The sequence below is a fragment of the Taudactylus pleione genome, unplaced genomic scaffold (assembly GCF_031769625.1).
Source record: "Taudactylus pleione unplaced genomic scaffold, aTauple2 ptg000146l, whole genome shotgun sequence".
Lineage (NCBI taxonomy): Eukaryota > Metazoa > Chordata > Amphibia > Anura > Myobatrachidae > Taudactylus > Taudactylus pleione.
In genome coordinates this window covers 3,063,457-3,078,339 of record NW_028284548.1, presented here as the reverse complement: position 1 = coordinate 3,078,339, position 14,883 = coordinate 3,063,457, and the positions used below count along the sequence as shown (strand labels likewise).

Here is a 14,883-nt window from a genome sequence, read left to right as displayed (position 1 = left end):
TGGACACTTCTTGGGGGGGAGGGGGGGGGGGGCTGGATCCTTTGTCATTAGGGGCTAAATTACGCAGTTTCACAATTTAGCCCCACTCCCTCAATATGGAGCTGCGTTTCTCAGAAATTACCTCCCCATCTTGCCCACATCACTAGGAAGTGGGTGGGATGCGGAAGATCAAGATACTCTTCTGGGGATGCGGAGGGCGTTTCTGAAAATTCAGGAGCCTCCCTGAGCATCTTGGTGAGTAGATAACTAAGATTTTATGCACAAAGTGATCCTGCCAAGGTCCATCTGAAACAGACGGAGATGCACAACATTATGTACATTTGTTTCTGTGCATACGCAGTATGGCACGCCTGGCTACTACAGTATGTCCATGAAAATGTTGGGTATACTAAAAATATATTTTTTAATCACAAAGGTGTGCAACCCCTGCGATTGCACGGCTCACGATTCCACACTACAGTGCTGCAGCCATACAGAGTAGACCCGGGGGCCGTTTCGCATGCCCGTTGCCTGCCCACTTCCCTGCCCGCTGCCTGCCCACTTCTCCGCCCACTTCCAAGCCCGTCCTCAAGCTTGGCTGCCTTCCAGCTCAGCCACTGTGCAATAAAGTTTTTTATTTCTTTAGACCGTGTGCGGCGCATGGCGTCATACCGCGCCACCGCAGCTGGAAGAGAGGAACTGCACCGTCAAGAAGAAGGTAAGTAAGAGAGCTGGGCTGGTGACAGAAGGGGCCAGGCTGGGGACACAGAAGAGGGTGCTGGCTGGGGACACAGAAGGGGGTACTGACTAGCTGGGGACACAGAAGGGGGTGCTGACTGGCTGGGGACACAAAAGGAGAGCTGCCTGGCTGGCTGGGGACACAGAAGGGAGAGTTGGCTGGCTGGAAACATAGAAGGAGCAATGTGCTTTTTTCTGTGGGGGAGCAAAGTTATTTCCTCTGTGGGGGAGCAAAGTTATTTCCTCTTTGGGGGAGAATAGTTAATTCTTCTGTGGGGGAGCAAAGTTATTTCCTCTGTGGGGGAGCAACGTTTTTTCCTCTGTGGGGGAGCAAAGTTACTTCCTCTGTGGGGAGCAAAGTTATTTCCTCTGTGGGGGAGCAAAGATTTTCCCTCTGTGGGGGAGAAAAGTTACTTCCTCTGTGGGGAGCAAAGTTATTTCCTCTGTGGGGGAGCAAAGTTATTTCCTCTGTGGGGAGCAAAGTTATTTCCTCTGTGGGGAGCAATGTGCTTTTTTCTGTGGGTAGCAATGTTATTTTTTCTGTGGGGAGCAATGTTACTTCTGTGGGGAGCAAGATAATTCTTCTATAGGGGAGCAATGTGTTTTTTTTCTGTGTGGGGGGGGTACTGATGGTGTGCATTGCTCACTACACATAGACTCTGGCTACTCCACCTTACAGACAACCGTGCAAAATGACTTAAGATGATGGTCTAAATGAAACAGCCTGCGAGTTGTGGCAAATGCTGAGATTTTGATGATTTAGCGGAGAAACTTAAAATGGAAGTTATTTTTAAAGGCAAAACCCAATAAAATTGCCACTGTAAATCTTGAGGGAAACCGATGGAATATCTGCACTTGCCGCAACTCGCACACTATTACATTTGTCCTGGGGAGTGCATCACACTTTTCTCTATATTTACCTTGATACATGCAGCCCAAAATGGCAACTAAGGGGGAGATTCTATTAAGTGCGATTTTCAGTGAGACTCTGGTACAATATTTGGCTGTGCACATTGCAGGTAATTACAGGAAAACTTTGCTCATTATTGCTGGCACCTCCAGCAAAAGTTTTGATTTTCGGATTTATTGTTCTCATCATGGGGGCCACATTTTTATTTAATTAATCCTATCTTCATAACAAGAGAAAACTGTATTGGGACTCTAATGTTAAGATCTACCCCCATGTGGGTGACATGAAGACGACATCTACTGTCTCAGTCTTAAATGACCAGTCCACCAGGAAATGATCAGATATTCTGTACATGTGTCATTCACCACATCATCCCCATTACTGTAGGGTGAACAGAATGTACTCTATAAGTAATGGAGGCTGTGATTGATTTATGTTGGGTAGCTGCATTTATGATGTAGCTCATGTCCACAGCTACCTGGGAGTAGACTTAAGTGTTACGTCCATGGCAGTGAAAGGGTTCAACAAGGTAAAAGCCAAAGTGATTATGCCACAAGGGATTATGCCACAAGGGATTATGCCAGTTTCTATAGCAAAGGGTTCACTATTTTGTAGCCCCTACAACAAAGAACGCTTTTGCCCTTTACAAGGTGAGACAGAAAAAAAAATTGGATTGTGAAAAGAGAAATATATTAAAAGCTTGCTGTATCTATACTTCTCAACAGGGTCTAAGCGGAGTAATTTTAGTGGCAGAACCAAAGTCCTTGAGGCAATGACTGAAAATTATACGATACAGATGTATCTGCTGCTATTTCTGGAACCCATCAAGCTGAGATTCCCAAAATACATACCTCGTTTCTGCATTGGATTCTCCAGCCGAGAGGCAATCGCGACAGACTCGCAGATAGCCGGGTGGGAAACACAGAGGAATCTAATCAGCCTTTATTTCCACCAGTTCAGAAATGTTGGTTGAGAAACAAAAATTACAGGCTATGTGTTGGATGACCGATTGTAAATTGCATAGGGATGCATAATAAGGATTGCTATTGTGCAGGCAACTGTGCTCTGCCTTATGTGCTCTCCACTGGCAAGCAGGGGCTTATAAGGAAGAAAACAGATTTATGGATTTAGCTTTTGTTCGCTTGGGTCACACAGGTAATTCACATCAGCATAAATATAACACAATTAAAAAGAGGTTGTTCTCTTTCATTAGTACAGAACAAAGAGGTTATCTGACACAAACAGATGTCCGCACAGAGGGGGACATACCTGATGTTAATTCTAGTGCACCACTATGAAGCTTCCCGTCCTTCACCTCTCAAACTCACTTGGTGCAGAGGTAATTTGGGCATTGTGATCACAGTGGAATAGTTTATATGGGTTAATATGGATTCAAGGATAGATCTATTCTTAATGACCTTATGGTACTACAATACAGTACTGTCCGTTGCTGCATGCAGTAATGATGCCACAGAGAAGGGCAAGTTTAATGATCAGGCATTTGTAAAAACAATTATTTTGGTCCTCTGTTAATGTTATATCCTGTAGCTATGTGTTGTCTTGAGCTTGCAGTAGTTCTGAAATTAACAGCCAATAGATATTGTGGCAACTTTCATGCAGGGTCTAATTAAGGGTTAATTAATTTTGCTAATGTGAATATAATACCCCACCCCCATTCTCCACTGCGAGCATCACCTTTATCTGTCTGCCCAGACAAGAACATTTTTAGTGGAAGACTCTAAAGACGATTGCATACTGTACAGTCCTCCAACTGACCCAGATGGAGCTGTAGCATAATGGATTGTGGATAAAGCAAAGGGTTCAGCAGTAAGTTACATGGTGGCATTGACACAGTCAACTCATCTGATAGTCATTTAAGAACTTCAGGTATTTTCCCTCAACACTTCCTCGGGCGGTTGGATAACTAACAAACTGTACAGCATCCAGTGGCTTTGGAAGTTACTTTCATTAAGCTCAGCAGTCATTACCATCATGTAATTAATTGGTTCCTTCTAAAGAAATCTTCCCTGAAAGAGAAACGCATTAAGACAATTGGGTGAACACCTGTGTAGAGATCAAGAGGCCTATGTATCAAAGCTGGGAGAGAGATAAAATTGTGAGAGATAAAGTACAGTACTAACCAATCAGCTTCCAATTTACATTTTCCAAGCTGTGTTTAAAAAATGATAGTTAGGAGCTGATTGGTTGGTGATTTATTTGTTACAATTTTATCTCTCTCCCAGCTTTGATACATAGACCCCCAAGTGTGGCTGCCGAGATGCATCTATTACAACCACCAGCGGAGTAATCATTCAGCCTCAGGTAGCGGTGATTACCAAGTACACTTGCTGCTTTACCAGACAGCCAGAGGAGTGGAGCTCTGTGAACAACAATCTCAGGGCCTGATTCAGCAAGAATCGCAGTTGCAAAGACGCACGCAGTCGGTCAATTAATTCACATTGCGCATGTGTATGCATCGCATTGCGCATGCGCAAACTAGCAATTGTGATGGGAAATGCGTTTGCAGAGGCTACGCAGACCCTGAGCACAGTGATTGACAAGAAGTGTCGTGGGTGGTGATGGAGGGGTGGTCAGGCGAACGCAGGCATGCCAGTGCATTGGGACGGCATTGCAGGGGTGTGTATAAATTATCCACTGCAATACCATACGCAGCCTGAGGCCTCATAGCGTGACCTGAAGTTAGCAATTCCTGAGTGAGGTCTGACCTGCCTTAACGATGCGTATGGGTCCGATGTTACATTATTTCACTATGTTGCCCAAGTATACGGATGTGTGTAAGGGGAAGTGGGCATCCTTATGGTAATTTGTGATCGCACTGCGATTGCAAACATTTACATTTCACTGCTAATAATAGAAACTGTGGTGCATGAGTTCTAGCAGAAGAGCGATCCTTGCTGAATCAGGCCCTCAGTCCCAGCTACTGGTGCAGCGTGAAGTAAGGAGACCACACTAACTACAGCAGTGCAGCGCAGCTGTACACTAGAAGTGCTCACAAGCGGGATTTGAGCTGCATTTGCAGCGCCAACCTGGGAGAGCGAGACAAAGTTGGAGCTGTAGCCGGGTAATGTAACTACACTAATGGCAAATATATTAGCAGCACGCATACCATATTATACTATTATAGCTCTCAGATAAACCCGTACCTTATTCTATTTGCACCTTGGGACTTGATTATACCCTACTAAAAGGGTCTCATATTATGAAATGTTTGGGCTGTCTTAAATATGGACTGAGGCTGTATCTACATATATAACTGTGATTGTACCCATACCTGGACACTAGTTTTACTTGGAAATTAACTTTACCCATCATATCTATACAGAAAGTGTCGTTTTTAAACATATTTATGGGGAAATTTATTCTGTCTACATTGTGTCTGTTTACTAACTGAGAGAAATACAGATTAACTATTGTGAAACATGGGCCTGATTCAGAGCCGGACGCAATTAGCGCTCGCTCGTCCAGAAAATAGGGGTGGCTATTCAAATGAACCGTTCGCTCTTTGCGGTCTGTTCACGCCTCTAGTCTGAACGAGCGAACAAAACTTGCGGTCGTTTTTTTGGAAACTATGCCCCCTGGCCGCTCGCATCCTACGTCATGTCCGCTATTTATTAGATTAATCGAGTACATCGACCAGGGTATGAACTGCTCGCTATTCTTGTGGTTGGTTTTTGCTACCACAATTTTGCGAGCAGTTCTGGCTATAAAATAACCCAGTGACGTGGTCAATGACGCTGCTGTTTTATTTATGCACACCCTTAAAACACCCGTTTTGACCTTTAAGCACGCCTGCGTTCGGATCTCCACTCCCCATTTTCAAGCACCTTCCCCCATTACCACCCACATACGCCTCCTCCTGTCACTCAAATTATCAGGCATTCGCTATTTTGCGAGCACATGAATTTAGACCGCACTGACTGGTTCGCGCATGCGTATAACGATCCGTACGCATGCGCAGTTGGGCAAACATCGCTCGGAGCGAACGAGCGGCCGCTTAGGAGCGGCTCTGAATCAGGCCCCATGTTTGCAATAATGTTGCTATTTTTACTTTAATAACCTTTTAAGAATTAAGTGAATAGTTTCACCTGTTTTATATTGTGATTATTTGAATAAGTATTAAATAATTATCAGAAACCGTGAGTTGCACTATTTTTATTGAATACTGGAAACATAGGCGCTCCATACTATAATTAGTATGTAATTAATTAGGTCTTAATTTTATTCCCCGGCTGTCACCTCAGTGGCACCCCCCTAAGTCCTGGTGCCTAGGCTGCAGCCTAATCAGCCTACTTGTTGTTCAGGCACTGCTTTCATGTGATGGGAATGATATATGTTCTTCTCTGAGAAACATTTGAGGGTATAATGAACCAATAAACTGTGGGTACACACATTAGTATGGTACATTGATGGAATGGACATGTGTACTGAGACACCAGAGTCACTTTTACTGCATATGGGATCGTAGGCGCCGGTCGCGACATGCCTGCGTGCTTACCCACTACTCCCTGGTACCTCCCAAAAACACTCCCTGACTGTCATTCACACTGCGAGCAACTACGCTAATGTACCTAATGCATGTGCCCTGTGACTCAGACGCATGTGCAGACTGCCAATTATCACGCAACTACAAAAATATCGGCATAGCGTACAACTCTGAAACAGGCCCTGCTGTATGTTTCTACGAGCCAAAGAACTTATTGGGTCAATAATAGGGTCAGCTATGTATGTTAGGAGAATTTAACTCTTGCATACAATATGTTTCCTTTTCTTTCTCCTAATTTGATTGGCTAAAAACCAAATACAAGTATGAAAACCGTCAGAACAGTATTTTCCTTAATGAATAAGAGAATCAATGTGTCTGATTCAGAGGTGGACACAGTTTTGAGTCATTCACAACTGGCCAATGCTTTGTGCACTGTGCATGCATCTAAACCGCTCTGTGCATGTGCTGCGATGGACTTGCAACAGTGGTCACAGTTTGGATTTAGACTAGGGGTGAGCGGGTTCGGATTTCTGAAATCCGAACCCCCCCGAGCCCCCCCGATCCGAGTCCGATCCGAGTCAGGCTCGACTTTTCCCGCCTGACTCGGATCTGAAATCGAGGCAAAACGTCATCATCCCGCCTTCCGAGTCTCGCGGGTTTTGGATCCTATATAAGGTACCCGCGTCGGCGCCATTTTCTCACTCGGCTGTGGACAGTGAAAAGGGAGGGTGGGAGTTAGGGCTGGCTGGGCTGTGTAGTGTAGTGTAGTGTAGTGCTGCTGTTGTCCACTACTTCAAAGTCCATAGGGGCTGGCTGTGTTGTGCTGTGCTGCTGTTGTTAATAGGGGCTGTGTCCACTACTTCAAAGTCCATAGGGGCTGGCTGGACTGTGTTGTGCAGTCAGTTCTCCATAGGGGCTGTGTCCACTCCAAAGTCCTGTGCAGTGTCCCAGTCCTAAAGGGGTGCTGTAGTGTTGTCCAGGGGGTGCTCTGTCCATCAGGGGTGCTCCCCCCAAGTGCTAAAAAAATAATATATTTTCTGTGTTTGTGAATTGTGTGCGCAGTAGCCGCACGTGCATCAACAAAGTAGTGCCAAGCGTGCGCCTGTGTCATAAGTAAAGGACCGGCTGGCTTGACCGTTAAAGGGTGCTGTAACCCCCAAAGTACACTCCAGTCCAAACCAAAAAAAAATTATTTTCTGTGTTTGTGAATTGTGTGCGCAGTAGCCGCACGTGCATCAACAAAGTAGTGCCAAGCGTGCGCCTGTGTCATAAGTAAAGGGTCAGCTGGCTTGACCGTTAAAGGGTGCTGTAACCCCCAAAGTACACTCCAGTCCAAACCAAAAAAAAAATAATTTTCTGTGTTTGTGAATTGTGTGCGCAGTAGCCGCACGTGCATCAACAAAGTAGTGCCAAGCGTGCGCCTGTGTCATAAGTAAAGGGCCGGCTGGCTTGACCGTTAAAGGGTGCTGTAACCCCCAAAGTACACTCCAGTCCAAACCAAAAAAAAAATTATTTTCTGTGTTTGTGAATTGTGTGCGCAGTAGCCGCACGTGCATCAACAAAGTAGTGCCAAGCGTGCGCCTGTGTCATAAGTAAAGGGCCGGCTGGCTTGACCGTTAAAGGGTGCTGTAACCCCCAAAGTACACTCCAGTCCAAACCAAAAAAAAATTTTTTTTCTGTGTTTGTGAATTGTGTGCGCAGTAGCCGCACGTGCATCAACAAAGTAGTGCCAAGCGTGCGCCTGTGTCATAAGTAAAGGGCCGGCTGGCTTGACCGTTAAAGGGTGCTGTAACCCCCAAAGTACACTCCAAACCAAAAAAATATATATTTTCTGTGTTTGTGAATTGTGTGCGCAGTAGCCGCACGTGCATCAACAAAGGAGCAGCGCCAAGCGTGCGCCTGTGTCCCATAAGTAAAGAGCCGGCTGGCTCATTTCTTAAAGGCTGGTGTAACCCACAAAGTGCACTACTCTCCAGCAAAAATAAAAAAATATTTTCTGTGTTTAGCCGCACGTATATATCAAATCGATATAACATAAATGGAGGACCAAACTTTCTCCGATAAAAATAAAATAGAGAAAGATCAAGAACCACTTCCTCCTAGTGCTGAAGCTGCTGCCACTAGTCATGACATAGACGATAACATGCCATCAACGTCGTCTGCCAAGGGCGATGCCCAATGTCATAATAGAGGGCACATACAATCCCAAATGACAAAGTTCAGGAAAATGACCTTGAAAAAAACATTTAAATCAGCTGAAGAGAAACGTAAACTTGCCAATATGCCATTTATGACACGGAGTGGCAAGGAACGGCTAAGGTCGATCCCTAGTATGTTCATGACTAGTGGTTCAGCTTCACATGACGATGGAAGCCCTCCTCCCGCTAAAAAAATCAAAAGAGTTAAGCTGGCAAAAGCACAGCGAAGAACTGTGCGTTCTAAGAAGATATCACAAATCCCCAAGGAGAGTCCAAGTGTGGTGGCGGTTGCGATGCCTGACTTTCCCAGCACTGGACGGGAAGAGGTGGCTCTTTCCACCATTTGCACGCCCCCTGCAAGTGCTGAAAGGAGCACCCACAGTCCACTTGCTGATATGCAAATTGAAGATGTCACTGTTGAAGTACAACAGGATGAGGATACTGGTGTAGCTGGCGCTGAGGAGGAAGTTGCCGAGGAGGATTCTGATGGTGATGTGGTTTGTTTAAATCAGGCTCCGGGGGAGACAGTTGTTGTCCGTGGGATGAAAAAGCCCATCACGGTCATGCCTGGGCAGAAGACCAAACATTCCACCTCTTTGGTCTGGCAATATTTCTATCCAAATCCGGACAACAACTGTCTTGTCATATGTACCTTATGTAAAGGTGGAATAAGTAGGGGTAGGGACGTTAACCACCTAGGAACATCCTCCCTTATACGGCACCTGCAACGCGTTCATAATAAGTTACTGTCAAGTTCAGAAACTTTCGCTAAGACCGTAAGTAGTCCAGGGACACCTAAATCCCGTTGTCCTGTTGTATCCAAGCGCCTGCAAACCACACCATCAACTCCCTCCTCGTCAATTTCCTCCTTAGTCAGGATCGGAAGTAGTCCTGCAGGCCATGTCACTGGCATGACTGACTCTCCTATCCCGGATTCCTCCGGAGGATCCTGCATTGCTACGCCTACTGCTGCCGCTGCTGCTGCTGCTGGGAGTCGTTCATCATCCCAGAGAGGAAGTAGGAACACCACTACTTTTACTAAACAATTGACCCTCCAACAGTCCTTAGCGAGGAGGATGAAGTACGACAGCAGTCATCCTGAAGCAAAACGTATAATTGAGGCCTTGACTGCTATGTTGGTGTTAGACGTGCGTCCGGTATCCGCCATTAGTGCAGTGGGATTTAGACAATTGCTGGAGGTAGTGTGTCCCCGGTTCCAAATCCCGTCTAGATTCCACTTCACTAGGCAGGCGATACCGAGACTGTACAGAAACGTCAGAAAAAGTGTCCTCAGTGTCCTGAAAAATGCGGTTGTACCCAATGTCCACTTAACCACGGACATGTGGACAAGTGGAATAGGGCAGACTAAGGACTATATGACTGTGACAGCCCACTGGATAGATGTATCACCTTACGCAGCAACAGCAGCAGCGTCACCAGTCGCAGCATCTCAGAAACACCAGCTCGTTCCAAGGCAGGCTGCGCTGTGTATCACCGGTTTCAGTAAGAGGCACACCGCCGACAACCTCTTAGAGAAACTGAGGGAAATCATCGCCCAGTGGCTTACCCCACTTAGACTCTCCTGGGGATTTGTGATATCTGACAACGCCACCAATATTGTGCGGGCATTACATCTGGGCAAATTCCAGCACGTCCCATGTTTTGCTCACACAATAAACTTGGTGGTGCAGAATTTTCTGAAAAGCGACAGAGGCGTGCAGGAGACGCTTTGGGTGGCCCGAAAAATTTCTGGCCACTTTCGCCATTCAGCGACTGCGTGCCGAAGACTGGAGCGCCAGCAAACACTCTTGAACCTGCCCCGCCATCACCTGAAGCAAGAGGTTGTGACACGGTGGAACTCAACCCTCTATATGCTTCAGAGGATGGAGGAGCAGCAAAAGGCCATTCAAGCCTATACATCCACCTATGACATAGGCAAAGGAGGGGGTATGCACCTGACTCAAGCGCAGTGGAGAATGATTTCCGTGTTGTGCAAGGTTCTCCAGCCCTTCGAACTTGCCACACGTGAAGTCAGTTCAGACACTGCCAGCTTGAGTCAGGTCATTCCCCTCATCAGGATTTTGCAGAAGCAGCTGGAGAAAGTGAAGGAGGAGCTAAGACGGAGCGATTCCGCTCGGCATATGGGACTTGTGGATGATGCCCTTCATTCGCTTTGCCAGGATTCCAGGGTGGTCAATCTGTTGAAATCAGACCACTACATTTTGGCCACCGTGCTCGATCCTAGGTTTAAAGCCTATGTGGTGTCTCTCTTTCCGGCCGACACAAGCCTGCAGAGGTGCAAAGAGCTGCTGGTGAATACACTGTCAGCTGAAGCGGAACGTGACACGTCAACAGCTCCTTCTTCATTTTCTCCCGCAACTGGGGCTGCCAGGAAAAAACTTAGGTATCCTAAGCAACCCGCTGGCGGTGATGCAGGGCAGGCAGGACCAAGTTTGGACATCTGGTCCGGACTGAAGGACCTGGAAACTATTTCTGACATGTCTACTGTCACTGCATATGATGCTGTCACCATTGACAGAATGGTGGAGGATTACATCGGTGACAGCATCCAAGTAGGCATGTCAGACAGTCCATACCTGTACTGGCAGGAAAAAGAGGCAATTTGGAGGCCGCTGTACAAACTGGCTTTATTTTACCTGAGTTGCCCCCCCTCCAGTGTGTACTCCGAAAGAGTGTTTAGTGCAGCCGGGAACCTTGTCAGCAAAAGGCGTAGTAGGTTGCTTCCACAGAATGTGGAGAAGATGATGTTCATCAAAATGAATTATCAACTCTTCCAGGGAGACCAGCCTCCAGAAAGTACAGAGGGACCTATGGTTGTGGATTCCAGCGGGGACAAATTAATACTCTGTGAGGATGAGGATGTATACATCACTGAAGAGGGTGAGGAATCGGTGTATGAGGAGGATGAGGACGACATCTTGCCTCCGTAGAGCCAATTTGTGCAGGGACAGATTAGTTGCCAGCTTGTTTTGTGGGGGCCCAAACGAACCAATCATTTCAGCCACAGTTGTGTGGCAGACCCTGGCGCTGAAATGATTGGTTTGTTAAAGTGTGCATGTCCTGTTTATACAACATAAGGGTGGGTGGGAGGGCCCAAGGACAATTCCATCTTGCACCTCTTTTTTTTCTTTGCATTATGTACAGTTTGGGGCCTAGTTTTTCAAACTGCCATCCTGTCTGCCACTGCAGTATCACGCCTAGATGGGTCACGTGTTTGTGCCGCCCACTCGTGTCGCTTAGCATAGTCATCCAGCTACCTCGGTGCAACCTTTTGGACATAAAAACACTATTGTGAGGTGTGAGGTGTTCAGAATAGACTGGAAATGAGTGGAAATTAAGGTTATTGAGGTTAATAATAGCATAGGAGCAGAAAAACCTACAAATTCTGTGATTTTAGCTGTTTTTATGCTTTTTTTCAAAAAAATACAGATCCAAAACACAAAACCCAGAACCCAAAACACGGAAGGGTGGTTTTGGCAAAACCAATCCAGATCCAAAACACGAAGAAAGATCCAGATCCAAAACCAAAACACAAAACACGAAAAGTGGCCGGTGCACACCCCTAATTTAGACGCAGTTTGATTGGCAGCCAGCGATTGTTTGGGAGAGGTTACAGGGAGTGGTGACTAAATGAAGGTGTGTTACGACCATTTTGGGGGCATGTCGCAACTAGCAGCTACATTTTAGGTAGCAGTAGTTCTGGCCCTGGCATCTCAGTTGTGATGGAGATTCTGAGCAACTATAGGGTTGCTCAGAGGTCCGATGGTGGTCAGAGGTCCGATGGTGCAACCAAAATTCCCATTGTTCATCCCATACTGCACATTCAGAAACCAGCAGCGGATCTGAGAAGCTGTCAGTGGGCGGAAGTAGTCGGGAAGCCGACGGACGAAATCCCTACCGCCGGCTTCCCGACAGTCCAATCCCGGCAAGTATCTAATGACAGGCGTTGAAATCCCGACGCCTGTCATTAGACCCACGCCGGGAACCCGACACCCGGCTTACCGATCGAAGCCACCATCGCAACACCATTGAATGATTACCATTCGATGGCAGCAAACATTGGAATGCTGCCATCGAATGGTTAAAGCACTAATATCGAAATAAAAACATTGATGGTAGGCAACCATCGACCATCGATGTCCATCCCTAGGACTTAGGGTTAGGCACCCACCCGGGAGGTTAGGGTTAGGCTAGGGGAAAGGGGGGTTAGGGCTAGGCACTTAGAGGAGGGTTAGAGTTAGGCACTTGGGGAGGGAGATTAGGGTTAGGCACCCCTAAGGGAGGGTTAGGGGGGGAGGTTAGGTTAGAAAATAGAAAATATACTTACCTGTCGGGATCTTCACTGCTGGGCTTCCGCTGTCAGGATTTGAACCGTTTATAGGAGGTGACAGGGGATGGTTGATGAAAACGGAGGTGTGAACGCAGGCGTGTCTGAGCGTCTTAACACCGTTTCAGAGGCATGCATAATTAAGACGCAGCGTCATGGTACACATCACATGGTTGAATTACACACTGAAGCATTCGCAGTGCTTGTGGTAGGGTATGGTCAAACACAAGTGCTGCATTTGCTTCCGATGGTACTTGATGTTATCGATTGTTGCATACACTTCCTGAAGATGACGCAGGAAAGTGGGCGTCTTAAGACAGGTTGGTGGGCATCTAAATACACATCGCAATCGCACGCCAAGACATAGTTGGTGTGCTAATGCCTTGCTGTGTGATCGCGGGATTTGCATACTTTGGCTGCGTGCAAATGCATCTAGCGAGCGGGTCTTAATCGAGCCCTAAATGCAGATATTCACAGGTATGCCAAGTTGTACAACACTGTGACCTCACTGCCCCTATCAGTATACTTTATTGCATAGCCATCATCATTATCAATGCAAACTTGATCCTGCCATATCACTGGATCCTGAGATGCGCCTGAACTCAGAACTTGGCTCTCAGTTGTATCAAATCTATCATCCCTCACAAAACTTTGCCTATGTGCATATTCCCCATTATCAAACCATTAGCCACCATTTATCACCCAGCTACAAGTGGAGATACGTATTGCATATGACTCTGAATCGCCCATTGATATGTACACACACACCACTAAGTATATCCCTAAACACAAACAACTATGAGAAGCCATAAATAATATATTCCAATAAATCAGTGTTTCTCAACCCTGGTTCTCGGGACCCTGAACAGTTCATTTCCAGACCACCTACCAGATGCACAGGTGTATTTCCTTCTGTCACATTTAAAGGTCCAAAGCTGGCCTTGAAGACATGAACGGTTTGGGATCCTGACAGAGATAGCAGCATATAATCATTCACAGATGAACCAAGATGTAATAGAAGATGGACGATCCCCAGGGAATGGTCTTAAAGTCCCTGATGATGTACCAGGAGAGAACGCAAAGGTGCCACAGGTTAGTGATAGGGTTGAAATAAATTTCACACTTTTGTCCTATGACCATCAGCAGAATTCTCAGGTCAGCCTCTAGATACAGCTAATGATGATGTCCAGGAAGGTAGTGTAAGACAAGAATGTGACGTGGTCAACTCCTTGTTGCCGCCAACATAAAATGCAGAACAGAGTGACCTTGATGAGATCTATTTAAGTTCAAACATTACATATTTTCAACAAGATCTGCACAATGACTTTACATGTAGTAGCCATATTCCAAGTCATAAGCAGAAAAAAGATAAGGCATTACCACTTGATAATATAAAGTGATGGTGTGCAGCACAGGCAGATGGCTTTTCAATTTCCAGAGAAAATAGTATGTCCACCATTACTGACAATCCAGAGCTAAGTTTGTTAGAGTACCAGTCTGGATCATAGTGCCGGCTGCAGGTTATGTTTGCTGACAGAGTTTTACTCCTCTAACCTGCATGCTTTGGAGAATGGGCCAGTTGAAAGAACATTCATTTGTATTCCAAAGTGTCTTCAATATATAGATGGAGCGAGCAAAGTTACAGCTAACATTGGGAAACTGCCTACAAGTGTTAGCGTTAGTAAGAAAGAACCATGTGCCAGGACTTCTTAAAGCAGTTTACAGTATTATGAGTGACAACTATATAAATGTGCTAAATAACACTGCCATTTATAATAACTTAAATGGCTCACAGAGAGAGAGAGAGAGAGAGAGAGAGAGAGGATTCTATAGGTTATAATGATGGGAAAATTGTCTCTTTGTAAACTTGAAGCGAAGATCATATATGGCTTGATTACAAATACAGTGGGCGGGATGCTAGATGCCACCCTTCGCATGCATGCCGGCGTTGATGATATCGGTATGCATGACGAGCACCACAAAGGACAACTGTCTCTGTAAGAGCGGTCCTTTGCCATGGAGGGACTTCCAGGTCTATGACCCAGAAGCCCCTCTGATGTCCTTCTGCACATGCGCAGAAGGACGCACGCATCATGGCTGATAGAATTGGATCCCTCTCACAACACTCCCAATAGAAGCCCATAGGCTTCCATAGGTTAAAGCAAACAGGAAGATGGCGTTACCCACTGCAACCAAATACCAGAGT

General features: G+C 46.1%; 1 protein-coding gene and 1 pseudogene across 8 annotated transcripts in view; one reads left to right on the top strand and one right to left on the bottom strand.

Annotated features, from left to right (window-relative positions):
- Positions 1-14,883, bottom strand: part of NTNG1 (netrin G1) — a 381,653-nt gene that overhangs the window by 279,952 nt on the left and 86,818 nt on the right. The gene's annotated exons all lie outside the window — the stretch shown is intronic.
- LOC148522339 (uncharacterized) lies at positions 640-14,678 on the top strand (annotated as a pseudogene).